The 18,873-nt window shown below is 39.2% G+C and overlaps 1 protein-coding gene across 4 annotated transcripts in view; it reads right to left on the bottom strand.

Annotated features, from left to right (window-relative positions):
* sema4ba (sema domain, immunoglobulin domain (Ig), transmembrane domain (TM) and short cytoplasmic domain, (semaphorin) 4Ba) overlaps window positions 1–18,873 on the bottom strand; it is a 74,216-nt gene that overhangs the window by 36,991 nt on the left and 18,352 nt on the right. Inside the window, exon 1 of one of the 4 annotated variants that reach the window (XM_032524113.1) lies at window positions 10,045–10,274. The exons of 2 other annotated variants lie outside the window; for them this stretch is intronic. The gene's annotated coding sequence lies outside the window, so the exon portion shown is untranslated. Of the gene's footprint in view, window positions 1–2,521; window positions 2,762–10,044; window positions 10,275–18,873 lie in introns of those variants that run through there. One more of the 4 variants, XM_032524116.1, reaches the window with a different exon arrangement.

Genomic DNA, 18,873 nt, shown 5'->3' with positions numbered 1-18,873 from the left:
ATAGATCAACGGAGAGGAGAGGAAGCAGAGTGTCTGTTAATACCAGCAAAACTAAGTAAAGACTGAAATGGAAACACTGTGCTAAGGGTTAAGCCAATGTTTTTCTGGGTAACTCCATTCACTTTACCGGCAGTATTGACAACAGATAAAGCCACTGTGTCTTGAAAAGCTCGAGCTTGTTGTTTTATTGTTAACTTTGAACTCACTTTAGATCAACTTTGCCATCTCTTTTTCTCACAGCGGCACTCTTATGCTACCGCTCGCTCCTGCCATTCTTGCTCTAACTTACGCTTCTATTGTAAGGGGTTTGCGGTATACCGCAATACCGTGGGAATTTCTTGCTTTTCAACCGTGGTAAGAAAAAGCCATACCGCCCCAAACCTATTGAGCATGTTGATGATCCGTGTCAGCAGGAGGGTTTCCACCCACCTGTTTTATTAATTTTCAATTTGTGCATCCAAAAAAACCCTGAGTGGAAACACTGGAAATTCAAGAAAAAAAACCTGCAATCCCGTTTTTACACTTGTCTGAGGTAGAAAAAGTTGGTGTATTGATGATCTCGCATTGCCAGACATATCTCCACAGCACTATGGAGTAAAATCTGGATACACCACACGTGTGTTCTCGGATAGGAGAAAAAAATTGCTCTGGGTTGTTTACATTTCTATAAACCAATCCCATTTGTCTTAACTCCGGACACATCTCGGGAAGGAACTTGTTTTGATGTAATATTTGCACCCCGTAAAAAAAAAACACCACATGTAATATTAACTGTTCACACAATACAGTAACGTGAGCCATTTGAATTCGCTGGAAACATGGTTAAATAATTTGCGGTGTTTCCAATGCATCACTGTGTGTACTTTAACCAAAGCAATCCTCATATGGATCCTAGTTAGATTGTTAATGTTGTAAACATATTCCTTGTAAATCTTTACAATCATTTCTCAAAAGAACCAAGCAGGCCTGCCTTTTTGCACTAAAGTTTCTTCAAAACTGGCCATTTCCAGCACATGGCGTGCTAGCTCAAAGTTTGTTGTTGTTTCCCAAAGTGAACAGAGTTTGAGATCGGCAACAGAGAGAGCGGAAGGTGAGGGACATCTGGAGCATGAGCCACACACAGGATGTCAGGCAATTATCCTGCAAAAGTACTTCCATTGATCCAGACTAGTGTATTAATAACAATGTAACAAAGTGCAATAAAAACAACAACAACAATAATATTAATAATAGATTTTCTTTGAAAAGCCCTTTTCGGGACCAAAAGCGCCAGGCATAGTGAATAAATCCTGACCTAGGTCTACATAAAGCATGTGACGTGTATTTTTTGTGAGACACAAATCATTATTTCAAGAAAAGTCTCGTATACTGTATGTCTTTAAATATGACCGGGAGGGATCTTTAAAAGTAAAAAGAAAAAAAAAGAAAAAGCCCACTCCAATGGTGGAAAATAACACATGTTGCTTCACAAATTGGGTGACATCTTTGTCAAACTGTAATGACACTGGAGGAGGAGACTGAGAGCTTTTTAAACAAAAGGTACTTGACATTGCACACTCAAAAGTAAGCAAGAAGAGTACAAATCTTAAGTTGACCTCATTGACTTTTGACAAACTTTTCCATTTATGGTTTCTATCCATCAACTACCACCCACACATCTAACAATTTGGCATTAGTCTGGATTGTGCTGCCAGCAGCGTGTGGGTGAGAGATTTGAATTTCACACAATAACACCTGAGGCTTTTGTCTTGTAGCTGCCAGGATCACACCATGAACCCAGAAAAAAACGTGACAATTTGACTGTGCTGGCTCTCAGCTATCACAACTAGACGCAAGACAATTAGGACTTTGTGTCGATATTTATGTTCTTGTTTTCGCCCATCAGCTTTTCCACACAAAGTCACACAAAGTTTCCAAGCTGGGAGAGGAGGATGTGTGTGCACTGGCTGCCACATTCACTAACTCCTATCTGTGGAAAGAGGCCCAACTCCCAGTCACAGGCTTACTCCTGATGAGTCGTGCCTCAGCTTAAAGAGTCAGAGCTATTGTCTGTTTATTTCTGCACTACTACAGACACTCGCACACAAGCCAGCAAGCCTTAAAATACGAACACACCCAGGTAAATAGCTGTGTTTTCAAAGAAAAAAAGTCCAAGACTATTTTAATACAAGGGTAGCTCCTACACACACACACACACACACACACACACACAGAGTCTTTAATGACCCCCCTTGCCCTGCTATCACCTTGCGATAAAGACCTACTGGAGAGGGAGAAGGGCTGTTTTTTGTCTGCTCACACCCACTTTTCCCTTTAAAGAGAGAAGCTAACAACAAACCCCACACAGGCTTAGTCATAAAAGGTTTTTATACAATTCAGGAAACAGGAAAATTACATCCTGGCATTTTTTCCAATAGGTAACCAGAGCTGCAGCATAGGCTACTCACATCAATGATTCATAAAGCTACGGCACCACACAGTAAATGAACACAGAGGGAGTCTCTATCACAGCAGTACTTACGCTCTGTCTAAATCAGCCGAGAAACCAAAACTTCCTTTAGATCTTTAAAAAAAAAAAAAAGTTTCCTTTAGGTGGCACAGACAGATTGATTCCTCCTCCAGGAAATGTCAGATAAACATCCAGAGAAACAACAGAGTTAAAGCTCTAGTACAGTAGATGACAGCTCTGAGGTGCACACTCTTCCTCTCCCTGACACTGTGTAGTACTAAAGCCCGCCTCTGGCCACTCAACACACTGGAGCTCCTCCCATCACACACTGCCAGATAAAGAGGGAGGGAGGGAGGGAGGGAGGCAAAGAGGGAGTAGAAGGAATTACACTTGCACAAGATGATCTTGACTCCTTTTTTACTTTAATGACCAAAGTGCAAGTTTAAATATTGCTCTTTTTTTTTTAAGAGCAGTGTAACTAACTATTATTACATTTTAGAGAATATGTTACACCGTATGATTAGGAAATTATTGCAGAGGGCTTAGGGCAAAGCGACAATAAAGACAAAGTATCCTTAAAAACGTAAAAAGAATAAGACTTTAATCCCTTTTTTTTAACTGTGTGAATTTGTTTTAGATTATCTGCAGTTTGAGACTTTTTTGTCTTTGCTTTCATTTTAATTACTATTGTTGCCTGGTTAATTTGCTCGACTCCAACCCGTGCAATTAAATGAAACAAAACTATCAAACGTATCCTGTGATTGAATGGTCACAAGACTGCTGACTGTCCGCTTTTGGGAAATCATTCTCACATGATGCAAGAGCACATTTTGAGGTTACACAAAAAAAAACATTCATGCAACATACCATGACATGACTGGATTTATAATGTTGGCAGGAACTAGGCCTAAATGAGACAAAGTCCTAATTACATTGAATGTAATGTTTTGTTTTTTTTAGCTCTCTTGGGAGTTGGTTCCCTGTTATGGACTGCAGATGTTTGCCCCTCAGCCAGCTGCTTGCATCCATATAAAGACTGACTTTAATGATTGTAATTACCAGTTACTTCAAGCTACCAGAAAAAAACCCAAATCTGTCTGTCCTAAATTAGTTATCAATTAACCACTTTCTTTGTATTCAATACCAGAGAGAAAGTTAAAGCAACACTATGTACTTTTAGAGCGAGCTGTATTTCCAATGAGACAACCTGTAGGGGGACAGAAGCGATAAAAGTTACATAGTGCTGCTTTAAAAGGTGCACTATGAATTCCTGCATGGTCACTTCTGTTGACGTTCCAAGTAAATTCAAAACAGAGCAAGCTCACCCCTCCCCCCATGTTTCCATAACTGTCATGACTAACTGACTAACTTTCACTAACCCCCTTCCCCAACCATTTTGTTGGTGATTGGCTGGTACGGGTTTGTTATATTTTGGTGCCTATCCTGTTGCCCTAGTGTGTGTTTGATGTTTACGACCCCTGTGTTTTCTTCCGAGGCCGGGCTTTTTCCACAGTTTATTTAGGGGGCAAGCAGCTAGCGGATCAAGGAGAGATGCCTATGATTTGAGACAAAAATTAAGTTGCACCAAAACCGTGCACAAACTCATAGTGTACCTTTAAGGCAACATCATTTACACATCATTTGTGTAATCACACTGTAAAACAGATCTGTTATCAGAGGCCATCCATGAACCATTCATCTCTATTACAACATGTAAACATGACCAATGATCATCACGAACACGCTCAGAAAAAAAATAGACCAGAACGGTAACTGTGTACAAAAACTCACCACTAAGAGAAAATGCTCCTTTCTGTAAAACAAGGTACTCTTTTTCTTTGTATTCCTTCCATTTGTGCCCTTAGAATAACAATAATGTATCATTATATTATGTAACATTTTCTTAAAAATCACTGAGAATAATAAGCCTACCACCATTCCTGCTGCATGCTGTAAGGTTGCTAGTACCTCCCTGTAGATAGTCAGGCTTTAACCATCACTACATTGTCTTTTTTTGTGGATCAAATGCTAGATCCAAAATGTGCCTGTCATGGTCAAAATGTTTGTTTAGGTACAAATATGCACTTCTCCTGTGCCTTCAGTTTTAACCATAAAAGGTTTACTTGTTCATATCTTCCTTGAGTTTTTTTTTAAATTTTCAAGTTAATTACATATCACCAGTTTTGCAACACTGCCACCCTGCTGGGATGAAATGTAGCAAATTATTAAATATTTAATCAATGACAAATCCAGCAGAGAGATACCAGCTACATTAAAAGGCACATGAAGAAGACAATAAGAGTCAGTGTGTAAAGTTGGGCCACAAAGTAGTTCTAAAATAATACTCAAACATTGGCTAGGACAAGTTTTTCAGGCCATGACATTGAAGGTACACCGGAGTGATGCAACAGTCTCAGAAAGGGCCATTTCATAACTTGTAAAGGGGACACTCAGCTCCAAAAAACTGCATGGTCTTTGTATTATAAAAACAGCCTGTATGTATTTGTTACTGGTACTTTGATATTAATAAAGCTATATTAACATTGTTATTAAATGTAAAATATGTATTCTATATATGCCAGAGAGAAAAGGAGATGTGCATGTTTAATGATATGCCAATGAATGTACACAAAAAAGCCCTCTTTAAAGTAAAGTGTTACCAAATAACTCCACATGCCTTCTCCAAAAATATTTCCAGGGTAAATAGAGAGAAGTGTAAGATACCGGGGTGTTGAAACGGGGACGCCGGTTTCTAAAATAGCAGCTGCTAATTATACACTTTAGGCAACTGCTAAGGAGGCAGACGCAATGCCAAGTTTGAGGTGTTAGGATTGTGAATGTAGGCTCAGTGTATCGACAGAGTCAAGATTCCTCGCGGTCACCTGAGACGAGAAAAGGATACTCACTGGATGTCTAATTTACAGCCCCAGTCAAACAGACTGGCCTTTTTCATTGCTTATGACCCTTTTAGTGTGGCTGTTATCATAATGTTGCTTTTCATTGCCCCTGTTCTCCATGACTTCTACACAAAGTGCACCCCACCAGTTACAACAAAAAAATGCAGAAACTTTAATTGGTTGCAAATGGTTAACACTTGTGTTTTAAGACAATGACACATTTTGGATGTCAACCCAAAACTAAGTTTAAAATGAGTTATCCATACAAACAGTATGAAGAGATGGAAGACAATTGAGTTACTGCTTGAAAAATTAGATTGAAGAAATTTGGTTTAGTGTAAATATTTGTGTTGGAAAGTAAAATACAACCTTTTTACCCAAGAATATGAAAGGTTGTATTTCTTAGAGAATATTATGAAAAGACAGTTGTACTATTATGTTTTGTATTCATGGTGATTTGTATTTGTTTTGTGTTGTTTTATTGACATTAATGTTTTTGTATGCTTTTTATCTATGGTGATCTGTAAGTCACATGATGATCAATTAATTGTATATAAACAAATTGGAAACAGCTGCAGAAACCAACCTGATAAACGCAGAAACATTTGGACCACATGAAAAATCAAGGTTTGAACGTTCTCCTCAAGATGTTTCACACACAGCTGGCATAAGTGCTGACAGGTCATTCTATATAAATGAATAACAGTCTAGGAATTACAGCTCTGCGATAAGCCTTCGTGTTTCACATATTAGCTTAATGGAAACACACCAGATAGCAGCACTAGGCTACTTAGAGTCACCGAGGCTGACAGAAGCACTGAAGACAACTGAGCCACCCTGACACCAAACTCTCAGCTTCATGTTACCACTTCCATGTTCAGCCATTACACTGTTTGACTGTGTCATCGAGCCGAATCTCTGTCTTACAGCAGTAATGTGTGAGTTAACAAAGTACTGTCCAATATGTTGAAACACTGTAATTTTGTGATTCATGTGACAGAAAAATGTGACCAAAACAACATAATTCCCAGTAAACAAACTGACTTCTCAAGCAAAACTGCTAGCAAAGTCACAACTACTCAGTCAAGGCCGCATCTTGTGGTCCTCACACCCCTTGCATTTGGCTTCTGGCCTGATTTCTCACTCTCTGTCTTAATGTAATGTAGAAACAAGGAAACTGTAAAACACTGACGTTAATGTGTCATTACTTGTATGTGGTTTGGATGTTTAACCCCTACACATACTGTACATATTTTATTATTAAGTGGCTTAATCATTGTTAAATTAATTTTATTCCACACTGTGACAGCATCAGCTTGTTCCAACTCTTCATTTCACATAAAGGATGTTTAAACAGAGAGAAATACTTCAACTCTTTCTGGTGTGCAACCCTTTCTTCTTTTGATAACTGATTTATATTTTTGCACATGAGCCCCCACTTTCTCTGCCTGGAACACACACGCCATTATTTTTGGACTCAAACCCAAGAATGCTTTTTTTTATAAGCATGCCATCAAATGTCTTGTTCATAATTTCATACACACTCAACCAATATTCAACCTGACATGTTTGGTCTCTTTTAAAACGTCTGTATCTTCACTGAAAGTAAAAAAAGGTTTTGTGGGTTTGAATGCAAAGCATATGTTTGTAATGATCGACCCAGCGGCTGCCCACTGCTTGTTATTAAAGCTTTAGTGCGTAACTTTTTGATATTTATTTTAAACTAAGTAGGATACATTTCCTATTTGTAGTAAAGGTGAATGAGCTGTCCGGAAAAGTACCAGCTGAGGTGGCATTGTGACACTCAACTGACTCATTTTGTGTGACTGTATTCAGCACGTTGGATGGTGTGGAATATGACTAGCATATGATCAATCATGCTTTTCTCAGATAGCCTGGTGCATGTATGTGGGATGTTTAGATTTTTCATCCTGTGACAAAGCTTTGTGGAAAAAAAATGAACCTGTGATGGCTTGGCAGGACACAAGCAAAGGCATTACTCACTTCTGCCATTGTAGCTCTCCAGCAAAGAGGGTTTGTGGGATGAGTGCCCTCTGGCAGGGAGGTGATGCCAATGAACAATCCCTGGGGTGCGTGCGTGCGTGTGTGTGTAGCCATCTACGTGACTCACCCCTGGTCCTTTCATTAGACTGTTGCATATATGTTTTTATTTTCTCTATGTCAGCATACTGTCTATTACTCAGTTGTCTGAAACCGCTGCTGGAGTTTACAGTATTACCTGTCACACGTCTACTACATCATCATCCTGTACCTGCGACTTACCACGTGCTCTTTCTAGTGCTTGTTGCATGTGGCTGTTCTAGCCTCAATCCTTTTCTATAATGTGTCTATCTTTATAAAGAGAAATGTGATTTTAGTGGCTTTGACTGCCAAACTATTTATTGGATTAACAATTTGTCAAACCAGAGCCAATGGCACAGCTCCAAAGCAAGTAAACCTGCTTAAAATTCAGCAGACAGAGCAAGAGGAACAGCTTGGATGCTCCTCAGGTGGCCCTTCATGTCAGCAGCTCAACTTTCCTGTATTTTCTGTCTCAGGTCTCCTCCCCCACACATACACACCCCCACTACCACATACAGTAACAACCATGTCCTCCTCTGTGCAACAGAGGGGGAATTTAATCAAGCAATTATTTGTCTTCCTGTGGCAAGAACTTGGATTCAGCAGTCCAACAATGTCTGTATAATTTCTCAAACCTCATGGCAGAGTGACAGGGTAATCAATTTGACCTTATACTGGGATTTTTTTTATTCTCTTTATATTGTTGCATGTCTTCCTTTAATAAAGCCGGTTGTATCAAGTCATTTTAGGTGACGTTGTAAATCAATGAGCAGGGCGGCTGTATGGCAATATTAAATTGGAAGAATTGTTGCATCAATCATTTTTTTGTTATTTTAGTGAATTCAATGATTTTATCTATCGTTCTTATCCAACAAACCTATCTATTTACCTACACTGTTTATGGTCAAAGTCCTATTAAAACTTGATGGTTTGGGAGAGCTTGGATAGCTCACCTGGTAGAGTTGATTAATTGCTTAATCTTTGGACAGAGAATATATCAGCAACTATTTTGATAATCAATTTAAGTAAGGCGTAAAACATTCAGTTTCGTAATAACAGTACTTGTGTGGTGATAATACCATGTCTTAAAAGAGGAAATGTCTATTTGAATACTATATGAATATTTGCTTTCAGTTTCAGTAGTCAATTAACTACATACATGCTGCGGCTAGATTGCCTATTTTTTAGCAAATGCAGAATAATTCCCCCAAAGGATAATATGCTGTGTGTCCGCTGAGTCTCAAAGACCAATTACCTTTACTGTAAACATGACCCCTTCTCTATGGGGAAATCATAAAATGACCCTAAAAGCACCACATGGTTTCTCTTGACTTTGATCAAGCTGGGCACCTTCTGCAGAATATATATCCTGATCCCAAAGGGTTAATGAGATTGTAATTTAGAGATGTGTTAGCTCATCAAGCTGATTACAACAATAGAAAATTGTGAAGCTCATTTCCAAAATGCCCTACAAATCTGAAATTATCTAGACATTACCCGGCGGAGCAGTATGTGAGAACCTAATGTCCAATCCCCCCCCCTTTTAGACCATCAAAGTACTTCCAGTGAGGACACATCTGACACAGAAATTCTCCTGTTGTATGCTACATGTGTGAAAGGGAAACTCCAGACTATGTTGGGACCTGATTCCTCAGGCATTTTCTGGATTTCATATGTGAAAACAACTTTATACTTCTAATGTACTGAGGAAATGACCAAAGGAGTTGAGTGGATAGCATTAGACAAAAGAAAGTGGAAATGAGCAATGAGTCAAACAGGAAAAATCCCGGGGATGAATTAGTTATAAGGCCATCTACATGTGGGGCAGACGAGACATAAAATATTAAGTTACCATCTGATATAGTGCAAGAGTTAAGGTTAAACAACTCCTGAAAAATAACCTACTGTACATTTACAACCAACCCTCTGTGCACCTGTGCTAGAAATACACATCCCATAAAAAGTCTGTGACGAAGAAGGAAAAGTGTTGGGCTAAGCATATACGTAACGCATCGTGAGTCGCTGTTAAATTTCTATAGCAGTGCAAAATCTGCATGCAGATAACACCCACCGCATCACTCATCTCGGCTACATGACTGTCATTGTACACGCCCAGTTTTTTGTGGAGCAGACGAATCAAAGTGAGACATATGTTCCAAGGAAGTAAGATAAATAATTATCTGATAAAAATCTATCCTTTTTTTAAATCAAAAAGTACAACTGAGCTGTGATCTTTTAAAAGGTTGTCATAGACGTAAAAAAGAAGCTTACAGTACTGCACAGGAGATAAGAAATCACGTCACACCAAAAAGGTAATTGTAGCTTTCTGCAACACATGCTGAATTACCTCTGAGCCTGCACGAGATCGGTCTTTGCCATGGAAACCAACACCATACTACAGTACATGCACACACACTGAGGGAGCAATTGCCATAGCATCCAGCGCCGTGGCGACAAGAAGCTTTCAGCAACCAGACCAATTTACTCAGCAGTTAACTGGACACTCAGTCAACCTTCGGTCTATCACTTCTATTACACTCCATCCTCCTCTCTACTCCCTTTTCCCTCTTTTTCTTTTAACAATGAATTTCTATTGTCATGAGCCAGAAGAATTACCTTTTATCAGCAGAGGACAAGGTCTTGCAGTGCTCAGTAGGAGCGGCGCTCTGTCGAGTGGTGACAGAGGAAAAGAAGCTCTGCAGGGATCCCGAGAGATGCCCAGGGATGCAGCTGAACCGGCACCGCACGCACGCACACATCCACCACCACTCTCACCACTAGTGAGAGCAGCAAAGGCAGTGGCAAATCGAAAAGGGGAGGGGAATAAAAAATAAAAAAGCAGGAGAGGGGGTTGCTCTATCAGCAGCAGAAACATTACATCATAGGCTGCCTCTGTGGAAGGGTGGGAGAAGAGTGGACAGAGGAAGGGTGGTGCATCTTGTAGCTGCACTCTTTCTGTCACTGCTGAGCTTTTTTCAGTGCATGCACAAGTCCAAATTTAATATTTATGATCTGGTCACTGTAAAATGCCCTCAGTGGTTAGAGCCAGACCTATGAAATAATTAGATCAACTGCTCTTAATTGTATATGATCACTGGGGTTTGTTGTCAGAATGGATATAATATGATGTAGACTATAATGCGACTTATCCCTTTGGGGCACAGGCTGTGTGTGTGTCCAGTGTATGGGAGCCCGCATAATGTCTATTCTGTGTGGTAATTCAATTGCGTGACAAGAGCTTGCTTACCAGTGCTCAAAAAGCATGTTGACGTTCAACCTCTGAAAAAGGTCATCGGAGACTCCTTGCGGCAATGAATGGATAGATACAATTCTTAAAACAATGACTATATTCAAACTTGGCACAACCTATTTGTCAAAAACTGCTGAGTGAATATTATTGATTCTGTGAGCACAGCTGAGAGGCAGAGTCTGACCATTAGGGACATATGTAATGGTTGCCTTTTCCCAGAGGACAGCTGGTAACCACCTACACACTGGTGCATAACAGACCACCACCACTGACAACAATACTCACAACAGTGGTTAGACAGAACCCACATGATCTCAATGCTTCCGAATAAAATCAAACACATAGCCACAAGTACACATTACTGAACCAGGCTGAACTAAATATGTTCAAAAAGCAGAAAATAAAATGTTTCTCTGCCAGCTACGACTAGTCATTGTGAGCACAGTGCACAGATTCCCCATCTCATCTGGACTTTCCCTGCTGCAGTGTTACTGTATAACCATTGGGTTTTCTTCAAATTTGCTTGTTTTGTCCAACCAACAAAACCCACTATACAGTATTTGTGTGGGAAACTAAGACTTAAACAATGAATCAACTACTAAAAGTGTTGACATTTTCTGTCTATCAATGAATCACTTCAACACGGTAATCACTTTAAAAAGGTATCACTCAGAATGCAAAAATCATGGAAAAGTATTACCCATCTCTGTAGCTTAAAGAATTTAGTTCATTGTTTTCATTTTACATGTTGCATTGACACTGAGTCAATCTCATCAATCCCTGTCAGTGGCTGTTTCCAGAAAAAACTCTAATAAACCTATCGTATGCTTCTTGCCTGCAGCGCCCTGAAAATAAGAAAGACAAGCTGATGCCTGGCTGAAACAAGCTAAAGACACTGATAGCTTTGTAATGCATGGTTCAAACCCAAGCTTAAATGTAGCATAATTACAGTGAAAACAACTAATTACTATTACTACTAATAATGATAATTATTCCATCTGCAATGTTCAATGTATTCAGTGGCACAGCAGTCAGTAGATAAAGTAAACAGACTGTAATGCATTGTGTAAATGGACTGCAGCTGTGTTCTCTCATATAGTCTGAGATCTGTCAAAACCCAAACAATTTACACTAGCTTTTGGATAAATGGGTGTAAATATGTTGTTCATAACAAGCAAGCAATGTGTTCAAGTAAAGAACACATGAAGAAAAGCTAACTCATACGTATTGTACTGTAGCTCTGACACAGCAGTAGTTCTACTGTAGTCCCAGTTTAAGAGTAAACACAGGTAAGCAAACTCTGGTGAAGACAAGATACATGGTACTGGTACATACACTTAAGTCATGTTTTTAATGATGAAGCCACTCTAATAAAGGCCTGTTTCCACAATTCCTCAGTTGGTATGCTATTACAACTTTGAATGAAAATAACCAGCAACTTTCTGAAACTAAATAAAAAAGGATCAATTATTGTTTACAAAGCAGAGTATGGACAAGCTTTCACTGAAAATTACTAAAACAGAACCATTATTGTTGACGTGGTCTATAAATACAACAAGAAAACAAAGTGAAGGGTTAGCGTGAGTTTGAACAGTGACAGTTGTCACAGCATGTTCTGGCAGTCAAGCCCTGAGCAGCAGCAATGACAGACCACAGAGACCTTTAATTTAAGGCCTGATGGCCAGCTAAAGAATGAAGCCTGACCCTTATGTGCATGGACAACTCACATCCGCCATAATCTGTACTCCATGTGGGTTACATCATGTTTCCCACTCAAAAGAAAACTATGAAAAAGTTCTTATGAGTGATATCAAGCAATGCATGAGCATTGTGAATACTGAAAAATAAATAACTAGGCCTAAATACAAACCAGAAAACTCAGAACAGAGATCCCCCATTACAGCATGCAGATGTGGCCTTCTGAAAAACAGTAACAGCGTAATCTCTGTTGCAACACACCTAAACAAAGGGAGCAAATAAAGAGCTATACTGTATGTATGGCAAAGGCCTTAATATGTGTGACAGTGAAAGCAGAAAAATCAATCCAACTGCTCTTTTGTCCGTCTCTCTCGTTTTGAAATGGAGCGTACAAAATTCCTCACATACCAAGTTTTGTAGGTTGGCTGGAATGCCGACTGTACTCGGACAAGGCTGTGTGATTTCCAATGTGTGTGACACTATTCAGTGGATGACGCCTGAGGAAGGAGGGTACCACAGAATGTAAACAGCACTCATGATGGATTTGACCTTTGCTAACACAAATTGGCTGAACCCCTTGTGACCGTAGGGGACAACAGCCTTGAAATATTATTGCTGCAGCACACAGACTATCATTCTACTTTCCCAATGAAAAGCCCCGTTCCCAATGAGCTATTGCGTCTCACTGTTTCAAATACATTCAAGCACTTCCCTGCAAAAGGAAAGAAATACAATGAAAGCATTGAGAGACAAGAGAGTGACCTTGACATGAGACCATCGTGTTCTTGAGGAACACAAAAAGCCATTTCTGCGGTTTAAAATATAAATTGTAGAAGATATTCTGAATGTAAATAACACAAACAGATGTGAAACTTGGACAAGCCACTTAGTATCAGATAAAAATTCACAGATGTGGTAACACTTTGCCAATATGTCATGTTCATTGTGTATGGGGAAAAAAAGTCCACTTAGCAGCTCCATGGGATATATTGAAGATATATTTATGATTTATGTATTTAATCTGCAGGTTGTACTAGCAATACAATTTTTTTTTTGGGGGGGGGGGGGGGGAGGGAGGGGCTTTTCCCTTATTACGAAAGTGAGAGTGAATAGATGGAGAAAGATGGGGGATGACACGGTTAGATTTAAACCCGGGCCGCTGCTGAGGATTGGGTGAACTAGAGGTTGCCCCCTAGCAATGCAAGTGTTGAGGGAAAATTTAAAGTTAAAATCTCACTGGCAAAACATGCTTTTATTCATAGCAATAAAAAAAAAATTGTAGCAAGTATTAGAAAGAACACACAAAATTTACAAAATTGTGTTTTTGTTTACCACTCATAAATATTAAAATGTACTGTATATAACCTGGAATATAGCCTACATGTTCTCAAAAAGCCACAGAAGCAATCTATTTTCATAATCCAATTTAACAAAATACCCCTGAAGGGTTTGGTGTCAATGAATTATTCAAATTTCACACATGCAGGAAGAGTTGGTCAACTGTAATGCATGGTGTCGATGGTGTTGATTGATCACACTTAGTTCCAGTATCCTCATTCCCTTCCCCCCCTCCGTGGGCCTTAAAGACTACTCGGAAATCAGAATCGGACTAGAAAATAAAAAAGTTAAAGCAACATTTTTATTAAAATAATATTTTTACTAAATTGCATACAATAACAGGGATAAACGCTGATATTTTTAAGCACTGGCGGCAATATCAAGCCTCATACAGCTACTACTACTACTGCAGGAAAATGCTATGCCATTAATGGTGAGATGGTTAATGCAATGCACAAACAGGTATACCCCACTCTGTTCATAAGATTAGTGATTAGGGCTGCTGCTATTGATTATTTCAGTAATCAAGTATTCTACAGATTACTCCATCGATAAATCAATTAAGAAATATTTTGCTTTATAGTAAACTTTGCTTTAAAGTAAACATCAATAGTAAATATACATATTTCAGTTAGATGCACGATTGACGGCTGGTGACCATAATTGGACAATTTTCACATGATCGGCCATGACCGGCAACAGGCCAGCCGGTCAAATACTGTAAATAAATAACATTGTGAAGACTACCATCCACAATGCATAGGAATTATATATAGGTTACAAATAACCATAAAACCACTATTAATTACATTATCTTAATGCGGTGTAACTACTGTAGCATGGACATAATGCACATAAAATACAAACGTGAGCAAGGTTGTTCAACAATCTCCATTATATCGATCCAACAGCCACGTGCAAACTAGCTAACAGGTGAAGAACACAAACAACAAAATCACCAGCTAACAATGAACTGACACCATAAGTTATACAACTTACAGTTCTCAAGGACACGCACATGTGATTTCCAATAGCTAGTTATCCCTTCTCTTTTTCCGCGCAACATGCACGCTAAAAATTACTGCTCACAGACGGCCTTTTGTACTTGCATTACCTGTTTTCATACAGAAGTTTAGTTTGCTAAATACATCACATTTTTTAGTTGGATGTGAAAAGAAGGAAATGGTTCTTCTATAACATTGCACTTTAGATGTGTGTGAATTTCCCACAACAGGAGTAGTTTATTTAGCTCTATTTTATAGCGATTGATTATCTGTTAAAAAAAAATTCTATGTTCTATGCAAATGTCAAATGTTCTATTAAAGAAAAGATTAAAAAAAATATTTGTGTGTGCTGCAAAGTGGTTAGAAAAAATCGGAATCAGCTAAATTGGTATTGGCAGGTTAAACTCAATGACAAAATCGGAATCGGCCTAGAAAATTGTAATTGGTGAATCTCTAAGTTAAAGCAATATTTTTTGCCTAAATTGCATGCAATAACAGGGATAGATGCTGATATGTTTAAGCATTGGCAGCAAGGGCCCTTATTCTGTAGGCTAAAGTAAATTTTTGGTGACCCAAACATAAATCTTTTTTGTCCCCTACCCCTTTGCCTCTGGCTCTTATGTAAAATAGAAGTTCACTAAGCTCAGGTTGATGTGACTGTACAAAGCTTATAGCACAGTAGGCCTATTCAACTATACTGTTCAGGGGGACACATTTTGAGAAGGTTAATACTGAGTGAGGAGATGAGGAGAAAGAATGAAGAATGCATATTAAGTAGCCATGTGGATTTACTGCTCCAGCCAAGAGGGGCTGGTTTATCTCCGCCAGCAGCTAGGTTTACAAGAATTTGTCCATTTAAATTCATGGCAAATTAAGATAAACAGTTAGACTGCAAAAAGACAGATTTCATTTTAGCTTGTTTCTAAAACTTTGGTATTTGTAGAGTAGCATGCTATAGTTGTGTAAAACTGCACGGTGGACGAGAGCAGCAGACATTGAGCTCATTTTCAAGTTCATATTTATATTTTGAGGTTGTACCAGAATAGGTTAACATGGTTTCATTTTTTTTTAAAAACACCATATTTTTTGTTGTTTTGCACATTCCTGCAGATCTTGTTTTCACCCTGTATGTTTGGGTTTCTGTTTTAGCTACAGAGTGAGACATCGTACTTGTTTTAGCTACAGAGTGACACAACTCACTTCTACAATATCTTTGTTGGGAGTCGCACATGCGCAGTAGCTAGGTAAGATCACATCAGCTAAATAACTCTTTCTCCAACTTTGGTCAGTACAAGGCAGGATTAGCTGAGAGACTTCTTCTAAACGAGGGCACAGTTGTGGAATACCTGCAGAACAAGTCGTTCTTTTGTAGATTATGGTGAACTAGTGTGTGTTGTAGCAGTGTTTTGCCATTGAGAGCGGGCTTGCATGCTAGCGCTAGCATGTGCTACGGGTAGCCACCTCGTCTCGGCTACTGACGTAGAAAGCCGTGGAGATTTTGAACAACTCACTCGGAGATTGAAGGCGGAGGACATTCAGAAACCTGTATCTCACTCAAAACAGCATGGATAGTTTTTTTCAAGTTTGTATGAGTGTGGAAGCACCAGAGACAAAAAATAACACCCTAAATCACAGAAATTGTGTTTTTTTTTCATAATATGGGCACTTTGATGTTAATTTGTGTTGTGTTTGCTCTTTGGAATTGAGGAGTAGACTGCATGTTTTCTACTAAGATGATGTAGCATTGATGGTGTGCTATTGTGGTGAGCTAGTTTGATTTTACAATAGATACACCTATAGAGTTTTGGTGTTTTTGCATTGATGGTTTTTAGTAATCTAATTATTCGAGTTACTTGAGGAATCGTTTCAGCCCCATCAGTGAGCAATAGGCCATCTGCTACAGATCCACTCATATAGCCGGCTGATTTAAGTGGTTGACTGATTTACGTTAGGACTTGTGAGTTGTCTGCAAGGCGAGCCAATGCGAGCTGGCAATGTTGCAGACAGTCTGCTCAACCTTATTGCATTTTAACAAACTACATTTATACACAAGCATTAATACGCAAGCCCATGGGCAAGCCCCAACCGCGAGCCGATGCAAGCTTGCAATGTTTCCAACTCTCTGCTCGACATAATTGCATTTTAACATATACTACATTTATACACCAAACCTACAGTAAGCCTGTTGATTTGCTTTACTCTGAGCTCGAGGAGAGACTTCACTCGCTCGTCTAAATTAGATCCAGTCATGACAACGTAGCCGGATGATTTGCGGGATTGACTGACTCTCGATGATTCATCGAGGGCTCGTGAGTCGTCGAGTGAATCCCGTGGTATGCAAACTTCCGGCTATGAGTCTGCGGGTTGGTCTGTCTCTCTGCTCACTCAGTCGCTTGAGTTGACTTGTGGAGATGTTGTTCCCTATGAAATTGTAAGTTATAAAGCATTTTGCAGCTAGGAAAAGTAGTAGCTATTGTTGCAAGAGGTGTGTGTGTATCGCTGTTATTATTTTAGATTGCATTGTAGTAGGACTGATCCGGGTTAACCATACTTGAGACTCGCGATTCAATTTAAAAACTTGGGTTAAAGATCCAAGTGAATCATAACTCGAACAGGTTTAGTGAGCAAGAAGATTCTCACTCTTGGTAAGAGGGGTCTAGGAAATCCAAAATAAACATATCAGTAAATGCTCTCATATAACATTGGTATAATTTTATAGGCAACATTTTAAGTGAAGGCAAAAAATTAAAATAAAGACAAAAACCCATTTCAGAAATTAGCTTCCCTAATGCACTAATAACCATTGGTGACAAAAATTAGCTGTCTTAAGGAAGCGCTTTTCAGTCATCATTCAACTCTGGCTTTTGTCAATTAAAAACATAAACACATGACCTACCGTATGTCAGACCACATACACCAGCAGAAGATAGCTTAAACATTAGTTTAAAAAAAGTAGCACTTACTGTGAATAAACAAGCTTTTCTTATGTAAACCTCTTGACTTTCTTGTTAACTCTGACCCCATCCATGTGCACGTCACTACACATTCCAGCTTAGAACAACAACAACAAAAGTTTGAATTGAAGTTTAAAAAAACAGTGTTGCTGATTTTTAGTGGGATCTGCTACAACACCTTTTACATTATAGGGGATCATTTGATACAAAAAATTACTTAATGGAATTTTATTTCTGACCTCTAACTTATTTACCAAAGGGCAGTCTGTGCAGATACTGCTGTCAATAAAAAGATGTGGAGCAGCAGTTGCATCTTATAACTTTGTCTTGAAATAGTGATCTTAATCCCCAACATATAGCGCTTACAGCTGAAAGATAACAGAGCACCGCCCTTGGCACCCTTCTCCAGAGTCTCAGAGGGCTCTGGTACGGCTGCTCTGATAAAGCTCTGGCAATGTGGAACATTCATGAAATCCCATCATGCCGCTCTTTGGTATTTGACCATGTGTTTGAGCAAGACTAACTGAAGACAGCAATCTATAAACATGAATGTTTTTCTCCTTACCCAACGAGAGGGCTGGAGTTAACAGTAGATGTCACTGGTGTTACTATTTCCTAATATGGCTTGCTTTGGTCACCAGTTGAAACAGGTGTATTCTTTCTAAGGATGCAGGGCTAAGAGAAGGAAGCAGACACTTTTATGGCTCTTGACCTTGGGTCAATGATAATTCGAACATGGAAAAGAGTGTTTTAAAACCCATTCACGTCAACATGTGGAAAGTTCTATTTTTGTAAATGGCAATGGTTGGAACGTGGAGTTTTTCCTTTCTACATATAGAATAATTTCCACCCATATGTGGATTAACAGAACTGAAAATATCTATGACACCGTTCCGGAAACTCCTGATACTAGTAAAATTATTTTGAAATCCGTACCATCTGTCGCTGATCTAAGAAGCTACAGGTAACTACTTTGGGTCTCTTCTGTTACAGCACTGCCGAAGTCACCTTGTTTACGACTCTCACTGCAGTATCATGTTACCGCAGCAACACAGCGATTATGTTCACCTCTCTATTCACATCCCACTCTCGTCCCCCCAAGAAACACTCATCTTGTCAACACACTGGGTTGACAAGGCAGGCACATTACAATGGGCATTGTTAGAGTGATCTAAAGAAAGCTCAAGCCCCATGGCAAGGT

The sequence above is a fragment of the Etheostoma spectabile genome, chromosome 8, assembly GCF_008692095.1.
Source record: "Etheostoma spectabile isolate EspeVRDwgs_2016 chromosome 8, UIUC_Espe_1.0, whole genome shotgun sequence".
Classification (NCBI taxonomy): Eukaryota; Metazoa; Chordata; class Actinopteri; order Perciformes; family Percidae; genus Etheostoma; species Etheostoma spectabile.
This window is presented reverse-complemented; position numbering and strand designations above follow the sequence as displayed.